Source organism: Cervus elaphus, chromosome X, assembly GCF_910594005.1.
Source record: "Cervus elaphus chromosome X, mCerEla1.1, whole genome shotgun sequence".
Taxonomy (NCBI): Eukaryota; Metazoa; Chordata; class Mammalia; order Artiodactyla; family Cervidae; genus Cervus; species Cervus elaphus.
This window is the reverse complement of record NC_057848.1, coordinates 28,528,750-28,541,928: the sequence shown is the minus strand read 5'-3', so window position 1 is coordinate 28,541,928 and position 13,179 is coordinate 28,528,750. Positions and strand designations below refer to the sequence as shown.

The 13,179-nt window shown below is 43.4% G+C and overlaps 1 pseudogene; it reads right to left on the bottom strand.

The window, feature by feature from the left end:
- Positions 1-11,030: 11,030 nt before the first annotated feature.
- The window catches only part of LOC122689440, a 44,565-nt pseudogene continuing 42,416 nt past the window's right edge, over positions 11,031-13,179 (bottom strand).

Sequence of the window (13,179 nt, the reverse complement as noted above, 5' to 3'; positions counted from 1 at the left end):
TAGTCAATAAATCAGAAATAGATGTTTTTCTGGAACTCTCTTGCTTTTTTGATGATCCAGCGGATGTTGGCAATTTGATCTCTGGTTCCTCTGCCTTTTCTAAAACCAGCTTGAACATCTGAAAGTTCACGGTTCATGTATTGCTGAAGCCTGGCTTGGGAAATTTTGAGCATTACTTTACTAGCATGTGAGATGAGTGCAATTGTGTGGTAGTTTGAGCATTCTTTGGGATTGCCTTTCTTTGGGTTTGGAATGAAAACTGACCTTTTCCAGTCCTGTGGCCACCATAGGCTTAGGCTTCCTCAAAACAAGGCAGCCTCAAGGAAGTCAGACTTCTTACATGACAACTTAGGACTCTAAAGGTCAATGTCCCTGAAGATAAGTCACAAGCCATGCTGCCTCTTATGGCCTCACAAGTCACAGAGTCTCATTTCTTCCTATTCTGTTGATTTAGACAATAGAAGTCTGTCCAGATTTAAAGCAGAGGGGATGTTAACCCTACTTCTCAATGGAAGAGTGGCAAGGTCACATTATAGAAGTGTGCATGGGATGAGACCTACTGTTCTGGTCATCTCTGAAAAAGACAATGTTTTCCCTCCCATTCACTTATCTTGCTGAAGTATACTCCAGTGATTTTTCTTTCTTTTTTTTTTTTTTTTAGGAAAACCACCTTAGAAGACTGCTGTTTCTTACTGAGGCTCCTAAGTTCTGATAGAGGGTAACTAGATGCTTTCATCTACACCCAGCCCTCAATCTTTCCTACTCAACACATCTAACCATTTCTCTGCTATATACAGCTCCTGGCAGAAAGGAAATTTGTTCTCCTATAGGCTGCTGGACTTGGCATTAATCACTCTGAGGAGAAAAGCAGCCACTGACATATGGGAGCTGTCCTGGCCCTCAGCTAGGTCTTGGTGTTCTCCTGATGAGTGTAATGTAGCCAATCTCACAGACCATAAACATCAAATAAGGCCACTCTGTGACAAAACCAAGACTACTGCATCCATGTCTGAAAAGAGACAAAACGCCAACTTTGATCAAACCACAAAATGGCCAAAACATCCTCCTATCCTGGATAATAGCTGCTACTTTACCAATTAGCCTCTCTCTAGTCTATTCTCCTAGATAAGATTAATTAAGATACCCGATCATGGAATTATCCCTATGTATAGTCTGCTGCTTCCTAACAGAATGCAATTTAGAACGAAGCCTCACTTCTTTAAATTCTGCCCCAAATCACCTAATAAAAGTCCAAATCCTATAATAAGTCCTTTCTAACATCCTCTGAGATATTCCACCAGCTCCCCGTGGTGTGCATCCTGCCTCGACTCACTAAGTAAGCAACTGACTTGCTCAACCACAGGTATGTTCCTGGTGGTCTTCAGCTGCAGTGCACTGGTGACTCCTCTAAGGACCTTGAAATTAGAAAACACATTTCTGGCAAGGCCATTTCTGATCTTCTGATCTCCAGCTTTCAGTAAGACTCTTACGTGCAGTTTTGGAAGACAATTACATGAGTTCTTTGGATTTCTGAAAGCTATTAAAATGCTCCCATAGATACTATATATATGTGTGTGTGTGTGTGTGTGTGTGTGTGTGTGTATTATATATATGACAGTAGGTTATCAGGGTTTCTTCATCATATTATCAAGTACAGAAAAGTCATCATGATACATAGTAGCAATAACTCTCCTGTCTCCAACAGGTCACAGGATCTAAGGGCAACCTGGCTGCAGGCACACTGTTGTTAGGCCTCTACTGTGGGAAAAGCAATAAGTTATACACCCAGCAACTGCCTCATCAGTTGCAGATTCCAGATTCTAGAACATATTTGTGTCTCCTCTTCCTTTTCTGTTTTTTTCCTAATCTTATTTTTCAAAGAAACAACACGACATTAACTATGATAATTACCCTTCTCCCCTCTACTTTATAGTTCGCATTCACTTGATGTAAGAATTCTCATCCTCAGAAAAAACATTCCAAAGAAAACAATGACATCCAAAGCCTTGTGGTTAAGTGCCGGATTTAAAACCTCACTCCACTTCAGGTTAGAGATACATACTGATTTAAGGTTAGGGACTTCCTGGCAGTCCAGTGGTTAAGAATCTGCCTTCCAATGCAGGGCACATGGGTTTTATCCTTGGTCAGGGAACTAAGATCCCACATGCCATAAGGCAACTAAGCCTGCATGCTGCAACTAGAGAAGCCCACATGTTGCAATGAAGAACCAGCACAGCCAAAAATAAAAAATAAAGTTGTTTAGGGAATCAGCTGTAACAAGCAAGAAGTCTGGATTAGAAGAAATCTTGTCTGAATCTGAATTCAGGAGTGATCATGTGTTTGCTGCTCTGACACACCTGGCCGCAATTCCCTTTAGCATCCATCGGTCTGCTCTCAGGATCCATAAGCTACTGAGTGTTCGGGCAACAAAATTAAATCATTCCTATTTAGGAATCACTTAGGACATAGTTCGAACTAACACAGGTTTCTTTTATTCCTTTTTATCCCCTCACATTCCATTGAAAACTATACTGTCTATAAGACTAAGTGTGAATTAGGCAGAGATGAGGACTGGTGAGGAGGGGAGGAGTCAGTATACAAGTCACCAAACCATATGTGAAATGTAATTGATATTCAAGAGTCATGTGTGTGTTTACTGATGGGGTTCAGAACATGCTACTCCAAAATATGGTGCTATGGCATACTGAATATTTTAAAGCTGAAGGAGTTTGAGTAAATGGCAAAAACAAGGTCACTTGACCTCTTCGCCACTCTTCTCTCCTGAAACAGGTCATAAAATCCTCATGTGAGATGTTCCCTCCTTATATCCAGAGGAGAGGATAATTTTTCTCTCCAAATACAAAGGGATGCAGAGAAAATCCTAACAAACAGGACTTGCTAAGTCTCCCCCAGTTTACTACACTTCCCTTGTACTCCTTAACTTGTCTTATTTCTCCATGATTTCCCACTCTTTGTCAAACCTAGCATAAAATTTTGTTGTTTGTTTAGCCACTAAGTCATGTCACCTGGGAAGCCAGCATAAAATACTGAACTCAGTTTCTCTAGGTCTTTATTTCCCTGTGACAGCTCTCAAGTAATGTAAAACTTACATTAGATACATTTGTATGCTTCTCTCTTGTTAATCTGTCTTTGTCAGTTTAATTTTCAGACCCAGTCAGGGACCTTGAGACAGTAGAGGAAAACTTTTTCCTACCCCTACAGTGTCCTGCTGATTCCCTTGTAATGGAAGACCTTCAGACTTCTGAAACATCCAGGTCACTCGTCATCCTAGCATCTTACTGGTCACTGAGGAAGCTCACAGTAGACTTAAGCCAGTTTATTTGGACTTTTTTGTGTGCATTTTATGTGTGTCTGCATGACTAGTCTTGAGGTTTTGTTTTGCTTCATAACTGGCCTGGGGAGAGATTTGGGAGCAAACACTAACAGGTGTGAGTGACATTTCTGAAAATGTGTCCTGACCTTTTTCAGGCCCATGTAAGAGTTTAGAGGGTAGGCAGAACTAGGGACTGCCATTCCCTGGTGACACAGTGGTAAAGCATCTACCTGCCAATGCAGGAGACCTGGATTCCATCCCTAATGAGGAAGACCCCCTGGAGAAGGAAAGAGCAACCCACTCCAGTATTCTTGCCTGAGGAATCCCATGGACAGAGGGGCCTGGTGGGCTACAGTCCATAGGGTCACAGAAGAGTTGGACACAACTTAGTGACTAAATAACAACAACAACCCTCCAGTAGGCTGTTTAGGTCAATCTATAAAGGAAGGTTTCATGTTATTCTCTGGCACAGTAAGGTTTCTGGTTCCCTTTGTGCTCTAGAGTGAATAAACTGATTATTTCTTCTGAAGAGGGAGGGATTTCATTGAGGGTGAAAAAATAAAAAAAAAATAAACTACTTATCACACTATCTCAATTCTGGCTCTTTATACAACTATTTCTGTGTTGATTAGATTGTCCCAACTGTCCTTTCATTTTTAACTTCAAACATAATTACCAGAAGTTAGAACACCTCATTTTTTTTTGGTGATGACACAAGTGTCATAAATAACTATAAATAACTAGCTGTGTGTGTGTGCCTGTGTGCTAAGTAGCTTCAGTCAATGTCCACCTCTTTGTGACTCCATTGACTGTAGCCCACCGGGCTCCTCTGTCCATGGGATTCTCCAGGCAAGAACACTGGAATGGATTGCCATGCCCTCAGCCAGAGAATCTTCCTGACCCAGTGTCTGAACCCATATCTTTTATGTCTCCTGCACTGGCAGGCGAGTTCTTTATCACTAGAGTCACCTGAGGAGCACAAATAACTACCTATTTGAATATAACTCAGAAAGGGATCCAAAAAGAAAATAACTATTGTGTTTTTTAAATGATTTAAGAAACTCTGATTCCCATGAGTGAAAAAAAAACTGATGTAAATCTTACTTTGTTTAGTTCAAGAAGATTCATCTTTGCTCATCCATTTAAAACACACAAATGAACAATCAAAACACATCTGTTTTATTTCATATCTACCATGGCTGAATTCAGACTTGTTTAACCTTTAGAAATATGCATAAGCATAGAGATGTCCTTTCTGGTTACTAATCTCAGTTCTGTTTAGACTAGTACTTCTCTAAGTGTGCTCCCAGAATGCCCAGAACGAGCAGTATCAGCATCTCTTGGGAACTTGTAGGAAATGTAAATTTGAGGGCCAATGCCAGACCCACTGAATCAGCAACTCTTCGGTGGAACTCAGCAATCTGAGCCTTAGCAAGTCCCCCAGCTGATTCTGATGCACAGGAAAGTTTGGGAACTACTGACTTGGACTGTCTGCTATACTGCTGTTTCTCTGGTAAACAAAGCAGCAGGTATGATTCAAAAGTTTTAAAAGATAGCTTAGAATTTCAAGTAAATCCACAATTCCCAGCTGTGAACTGAGTTTGCTAGAAAACTAAAGAGCTGGCACAGAAGTGTTTCAAATGCTTAGACCAGAGAGCCCTTGAGTTCTGCCATTTTAGTCCTACCCAGAGCTTGCAGGCTATGCATGTAAAGGGAGTTCTTGCTCTCTGGTAAGACTGACTCTCCAGCAGGGGTCCTGGAAGTGCCACTGTGATGGATAAATGCTCTCACCAGGTATAAACGAGTTTGGGCCTTAAGTGCTACTCAGTCACTCCCCAGATTGCTGAGCTAACCAGTAAGGAAACGTGCTTGGAAAAACTGCACATAGTTTTGCCCTGTTTATTTTATCTTTAAAATATATGTCAAATCATCACATCAAAGATCATCCCAGATGGCACCCTCTGGAGCGTTTGGCCCCCGACAGGTTTTTTATCTCCTTGTATTGTAACTGCCTGTCTCCAAATGCATACTGTAACTGACAGGCTGTAATTGTCGAGGAAATCATCCCATATAGGTACAATTCGCATGTGCTGGTGCCCCGCCAACAAAATGTTTTTTTCACTGCTGATTTTACCTTCCATTCATCTGCTCGCGACCTCCCCTATCCCCAAACCCTACAAAGAAGAGTCACACACTCATCACCTACACAATATAATTACATACCCTCTTCCGACACCCTTGTCATCACTTCTCGCCGCCAGGTCCGTCAGGCTGCCAGGTCCGTCAGGCTGTCAGTTCCCCCGACTCCTCACCCCCTTTCACTTCGGTTCCCCCGTTCCAGCGCGACGGGAGGCCAGGACGTGCCTACGCCTTCAGTCCAAAACAAGTGTTACAAACTTTCGCCTCCTCTGCTCTCCTGGTGCCGTCCGACGGCCCCTGCTTTCCAGCCTCGGAGAGAAGCTGCGCCGGCAGTGGCCAGACTCAGTTAGCTGGTGGCCCTTACTTAGGGTCGGCGATAATAGAGAAGAGCACTGCATATTTCCCGGATGCCCTGGGGCGACGTACAACGGAGCTCCCACAATCCTCTTTGCTTCCACTTGTTCCACCCCCAAACTCCGGCATTAACCCCTTCACGTCCATGTTTATTGGCCTATCAGCGACTCCAGGCACGCAGATTGCATCATTGGGAGATCCCCGACACTTACGTGGTAAAAGACGTGAAAGGCGGGACCCCTAGTTATAGGCTACCCAGGTGGCACTAGTGGTAGAGAACCTGCCTGCGTAACATAAGAAACGCAGGTTCGATCACTAGGAATGGCAACCCACTCACACCAATGGGCAGATTATCAAAACAGAAAAGTAATGCAGAAACACATGTCTTAAATGATACATGAGATGAGATGAATCTCATTGATACCTTCAGAACATGCCATCCAAATGGAGAATACACCTTCTTCTCAAGTGCACAGGGAACATTCTCTAGGATAGACCACATCTTGGGTCCCAAATCAAACCTCAGTAAAATTAACAAAACTGAAATTGTATCAAGTATCTTCTCTGACCACAACACTATGAGACTAGATATCAATTAGAAAAAAAAGAGAAAACTGTAAGAAACCCAAACACATGGAGATTAAACAAAATGTTTCTAAATAGCAGGTTACTGAAGAAATCAAAACAGAAATCGAAAATTTTCTAGAAAAAAAATGACAATGAAAACATGACAACTCAAAACCTATGGGATGCAGGAATAGCAGTTTTAAGAGGTAAGTCTGTAGCAATACAATCCTAAATCTAGAAACAAGAAAAGCATCGAATAGACAACCTCAATTGTCTCCTAAAACAACTGATAAAGAAGAAGAACAACAACAACAACAAAAGAACAAAAAAATAGCCAAAATTAGTACATGGAAAGAAATCATAAAGATCTGAGCAGAAATAAATGAAGGAAACAGTAGCAAAGATTAATAAACTAAAAGCTGGTTCTTTGAGAATATAAACAAAATTTACAAACCTTTAGCCAGACTCATCAAGAAAAATAGAAGAATCAAATCAACAAACTTAGAAATGAAAAAGGAGAGATTACAACAGGAAATGCAGAAATACAAAGGATTATAAGAGATTATTTCGAATAACTCTATGGCAACCAAATGGATAACCTGGAAGAAATGGACAGATGCTTAGAAAAAACTCAATCTCCCAAGACTGAACCAGGAAGAAATAGAAATTGTGAACCACCCAATTACAAGCTCCAAATCGAAGCTGTGATTAAAAAAATTCTCAAAACACAAAAGCCCAAGACCAGATGGGTTCACAGTTGAATTCTATCAAACATTCAGAGATGAGCAAATGCATATCATTCTAAAACTCTTTCAACAAATTGCAGAGGAAGGAACACTTCCAAACTCATACTATGAGGCTACCATCACCCTGATACCAAAACCAGACAAAGACAAGACCAAAAAGGAAACTTACAGGCCAATATCACTGACGAACATAGACGCAAAAAATCCTCAGCAAACTTTTAGCAAACAGAATTCAACAACGCATGAAAAACCATGATCAAGTTGGGTTTATTCCAGGGATGCAAGGATTCTTCAATATTTGCAAATCAATCAATGTGACAGACCATATTAACCAAAGGAAAGCAAAATAATATGATAACCTAAATAGATGAAGAAAAAGCCATTTAAAATTTTTAAATTATTAAATTAAAAATAAATAAAGTGTAAAAAGAAATAAACTAAAAAAAGAAAAAAAGTTGAAATAACTCAAATGTCCATCAACTGGTGATCGAATAAATAAAACACACAATGCAAAATTATTTGGCCATCAAATGAATGGAGTTCTTATATAAGCTGTAACATGCTACAGCTCTGAAATGATTATGTTAATTAAAAGAAGCCAGGAACAAAAGGCTGTGTATTGAATTATTCTGTTCTTGTGAATGTGTATGTCCAGGATTAGGTAATTCTCTAAAGACCGAAAATAGAGGAGTGAATTCAAGGGCCCAGATGAAGGGGGAAATGGAAAGTGTCTGCCAACTGGAGAGTGTTTTCCATTGGAGTGGTGAAAATATTCTAGAATGAGGCTGTGGTAATGGTTATTCAACCTATGAATAAGTTACAAATCAATGAATTATACAGCTTAACTAGTAAATTCATGGTAGAGGTACAACATGTCAATAAATCAAATGTTTTTTTAAAAAAAAAACACTACTGAAATTAACTTCTACATCCAGGAATATTATCCTTCAAAAACAAAGGAGAAGGAGATATTCTCACAGGAACACAAAATTGGGGAATTCATTCTCAGCAGATACCTTGTCTGTAAGAAATGTTAAGAAGTTATTTACATAGAATAAGATGATATTGAAGAGAAACTATGAGTTCAGAAAGACTGTTATGTTGAAGTTTGACAGAAAGCAACAAAATTCTGGAAAGCAATTATCCTTCAATGAAATTAATTGAAAAAATAAACAAACGCAAATTGAAATGAAAGGTTTTTTCCTTAATTGGTTAAAGATAAATGCTTCTTTGGGCTTCTCCATCTTTGCTTTTCACTGATTATTAATCTTCATAATTAAAGTATGTTTCATGTATACAAGATCTAGTTTCACTCAGTGGTAAAGAATCCACCCGCAATGCAGGAGCTGTAGCAGATGTCAATTCCATCTCTGGGTCAGGAAGATCCCTGGCAGGAGAGCATGGCAACCCACTCCAGTATTCTTGCCTGGAGAATCCCCGTGAACAGGAGAGACTGGTGGGCTTACAGTCCATGGGGTGGCAAAGAGCTGGACACGACTGTGCAAGTAAACAACAGCAGACACATGTTCCTAACAGAAACTCTGAAGATACTAAAAATAGATGAGAAAATTCTCACCCTAAAGCAAAAAAAAAAAAAAAGGAAAAACCTAGATTGTAGAGCTGAATTGTAAAAGGTTTTAGGCAATAAAATGTCTCCCAACAGTAGTGTAAACAGTGTGTTCCACTCAAGAGAGAGGAGTAATTTTTAATACTCACTCAATAGAAAAGCATTCTAGTTACATTCATAAATTAAAGGAAATGAAAATATCCAGAAAACAAACATAGTATAAAATCTACTGATCATTTTATATCTAATTAAGACTGTAAAACTATAAGGGAATTTTTAAGAAAAAATGTCTGTGAAAGTTTAAGCAGCCCCCAATGAAATGAGCTGGACATGACTGAGGGACTGAACTGAACTGAAGCAGTCCCACTGAATGTAATTTTATTCTCTTTTTTCCATAGGCTCAAAATAATTGACAATTAACAATGAATTTCACTTTAAAACATATTTTTCAATTTCAGGAGGATATTTTATATACCAATATAAAATTTTTCAAGCTAAAAATCTTTGTACCTTGCAGTGCATATTTTGATTCACTGACTTAGACATAAATAAAATCACATTTTGTGTCTTTACCTTGACCATCTTTGTGGTATCACTTTGCATTTAGAATCAACTGATTGAATGTGGGGTCTGTGAAGTACTCAGGTCATATACTGTTGAAGCCTAGCTTGAAGGACTTTGAGCATTACCTTGCTAGCATGCGAAATGAGTGCAGCCGTGTGGTAGATTGGACATTGTTTGGCATTGCCCTTCTTTGGGATTGAAATGAAAACTGACCTTTTCCAGTCCTGTGGCCACTGCCAAGTTTTCCAAACTGGCTGGCATATTGAGCGCACCACTTTAACAGCACCATCTTTTAGGATTTGAAAGTATTTGGCTGGAATTTAATCACCTCCACTAGCTTTGTTCATACTGATGCTTCCCACTTGACTTTGGCCCACTTGACTTTGGACTCCAGGATGTCTGGCTCTAGATGAGTGATCACACCATCGTGGTTATCCAGGTTATTAAGATCTTTTTTTTTTTTTTTTATAGTTCTTACGTGTATTCTTGCTACCTCTTCATAATCTCTTCTGTTTTAGGTAGGCCATAATGGTTCTGTCCTTTATTGTGCATGTGTTTACATGAAATGTTCCTTGGCATTTCTAATTTTCTTGAAGAGATCTATAGTCTTTCCCATTCTATTGTGTTCCTCTGTTTCTTTGCTTTATTCAAATCCCTTGTGAGTATACATAGGAAGTGACAAATAGATTCAAGGGTTAGGCCTGGCACACAGTACCAGAAAACCTATGGATGGAGGTTCCTAACATTGTATGGGAGGTGGTGATCAAAACCATCCACAAGAAAAATAAATGCAAAAAGGCAAAGTGATTTTATGAGGAGGCCTTACAAATAGATGAGAAGAGAAGAGAAAGACAAAGCAGACACGGAAAGATATAGCCACCTGAATGCAGAGTTCCAAAGACTAGCAAGGAGCGATAAGGAGGCCTTCTTAAGTGAGCCACCAGGGAAGGCCCTTATCTAATAAAAGGGATTTCTCAGTGGGATCGCAAAGCGCTCAGTCCCCTCCTACGGACACTGTCATAGTGCCTCCCCCGCCTCCCCAGCTGGGGGTCACCATCTGCTGCTCTCAGGGCCAGGGGGAGGGGGCATCCCAGCCTCTCCCATGGGGAAGCCACAGACCGGAGAACCAGGTGTGTCTCCCTGAGGACGTGATCGTACAAATTATGCACTCACCTTTAATCATCATCTCACACACTGCATTCGCCGAGAGACACACAGAGGACCAAAGGACCATCAACCCTGCCACCTGGACCCACCTCTGCAGTCACCAACATTCAGTGGACTGGCGGACGGACGACCAGCCCCATAGGACAGGGCTGAGAATAGCCTCCGCAATGCCCAGCTTCTAAAAGCGCCGTCCGTCAGCCCTGAGGCAGCTTCCGGTTTAGGCTGGTGACGTCACCGGATGTGGCTGAGATGCAGCCTCCAAGATACCCAGCTCCACCCACGCGCCGTCCGTAGGCCTCGAAGGAGCTTCCGGTTCAGCCCAGTGACATCACAGGATGCGAACGAGGAGCGGCCTCTGCAATGCCCAGCCCCTCAGTGTGACGTCCGTCAGCCCCGAGGTGGCTTCCGGTTCAGGCCAGAAACATCACAGCACGTGACTGTGATGCAGCCTCCGCAATGCCCAGCTCCACACATGCGCCGTCCATCAGCCCCAAAGCGGCTTCTGGTTCAACCTGATGTCATCGCCAACAAACCCGTCGGCCCAGATGAAGTCGCCTGCGATGGTGTTGGTACAGCCGGCGGCTGACCCCAGTCACTGACCTCGCACCCATGTGCAAAGGTAGGGGAGCCCCCACTGGGTCAGCTTCTCCAGGGACCAGGCTGGGTGGACGAGGACAAACTCCAGGTTCTCCGTGAGGTTGATGCTGGCCATGAACAGCCTGCCTGGGACAAGAGAGGGGCTGCTGTTCATGGTGCCAGCTGTGGGGTCAGCCGCCCACATGTGCAGTCACTAACCCACACAGTCATGTGGCCAACCAAAACATGTGGTCATCGACTCACATGGTCACCCCCCCATGGGGTCACTACCCCATGCAGTGATCCCTCCACGGGGCCACCAACCCATGGGGTCACCCACCCATGGGGTCACTAACATGCGAGGTCATGAGGTCACCTGTCCACATGATTACCCACTCACACCATCACCCACCCGCACGGTCACCCACCCACGCGGTCACCAACCCACAGGGTCTTTCGCCCATGTGACCAGTAACCCATGGGGTCACCTGCCCACACAGTCACCAAGCTGTGCCATCACCCACCCAGACTCTGGCCTCTGCAGCGGTCAGAGATTCAGATGTGCGACAGAGACCAAAGTTCAGACAGCAGGGTCTCACAGGGGTGTTGACTCATGAATTTCTCCTGTTACAGAGGGCAGGCGGGCTCAGCCCTCTGCCTGACAGTGACCCCAGAGATGTCCATGTCCTGACCCCATGTGATGGACACAATAATGTCTGTATGGATGTTCACGTCCTGTCTACATCCTGACCCCCTATGGTGGACACAGTAACATCCCCAAGGATTTCCACACCCTGGTCCCCATATGGTGAACAGAATAATGTCCCGTAATACGTCCTGTTCCATTTCTACACTTGAACCCAAAGCCAGCCCCACGCACTAGGACATGCGTGTGACCAGGTGTCCCGGTGTGAAGGTGGCACTCACCTGGCTGGCTGCCACTCTTCATGTGCTCCAGGTAGTGGACTAGGTCTCGGGGCTTCACCTGATTCCCCCACCAGTAGGGGATACTGGGCCACAGTTCTGCATGCTGACTCATGGATGCCTTGTCCTTGTACAACAGGATGATCTGATGGCCCCAGGACCACAGCTGATGCAGAGTCAGCACCTCCTGGGGGGAGAATCACCCAGGTGCCCGTGAGACGTGTGCACAGGCGTTATTGGGGTGCCTTGTAACACGATGTGTCAGTTATTGGGGGTGTCCCAGAATCTACAGTGGTGTGTGGATTGTTGGGGGGTCTATGAGCAGTGATGGGCTGATTATTGGGTTTTCTGTGAGAAGAGACAGTCATGGGTGGAATAATGGCATGTCTGAATAGAGACACTAGTGGGTAGATTACTGGGGTGTCTGAGTGGAGATGGTGATGGGTGGGTTATGGGGTGTCTTGAGCAGTGATTGGTAGATTTTTGGGGTGTTTGAGTGGAGACAGTTGTGGGTAGATTACTTGGGTGTCTTGAGAAGTGATGGGTCAATTATTGGGGTGCCTGAGTGGAAACAGAGGTGGGTGGATTATTGGAATCTGTGCTAAGAAATGGCGGGTGGATTACTGGGGCATCTTGATGCGTGATTGATGGATTTTAGGAGTGTCTGAATAGAGACCAGGCAGGGTGGATTATTGGGGGTGCCTGTGACCAGTGATGCGCTGGTTATTGGGGTGTTTGAGTGGAGACAGTGGTGGGTTGATTACTGGGTTTCTGTAAACAGTATAACCTGGTGTCTGAATCAGCCTCATGCAGGGAGCAGATAGTCTGATTACAGTGAAGCCTAGTGCTCCCACCACCTGCATTGCAGGCTGATTCTTTACTGTCTGAGCCACCAAGAAAGTCTCCCTGGAGGAGGTGCCGGGGTGCAAACACAGACCCACCTCAGAGGACATGGGAACTCAACTATTGCTTATCTGGGACCAGGAAGGAGCTCTGGTGTCAGCTCAGCTGCACAAAGGGCAGGACCCAGCCTCCCCTTCCTCTCCCAGCTCCCCCAGATTCTGTGACTTCAGTCTGTGATGCTCTTAGTCCATGGGTCCCCCTTCTGAATCCAGGCTGGTTCCACAGTAAAGCCATGTCCTTTCCTACCTTTCTGGGAGGCTCTCTGGGTGGAGAACATCTCCTGGAGGAGGGCATGGCAACCCACTCCATTATTCTTGCCTGGAGAATCCCATGAACAG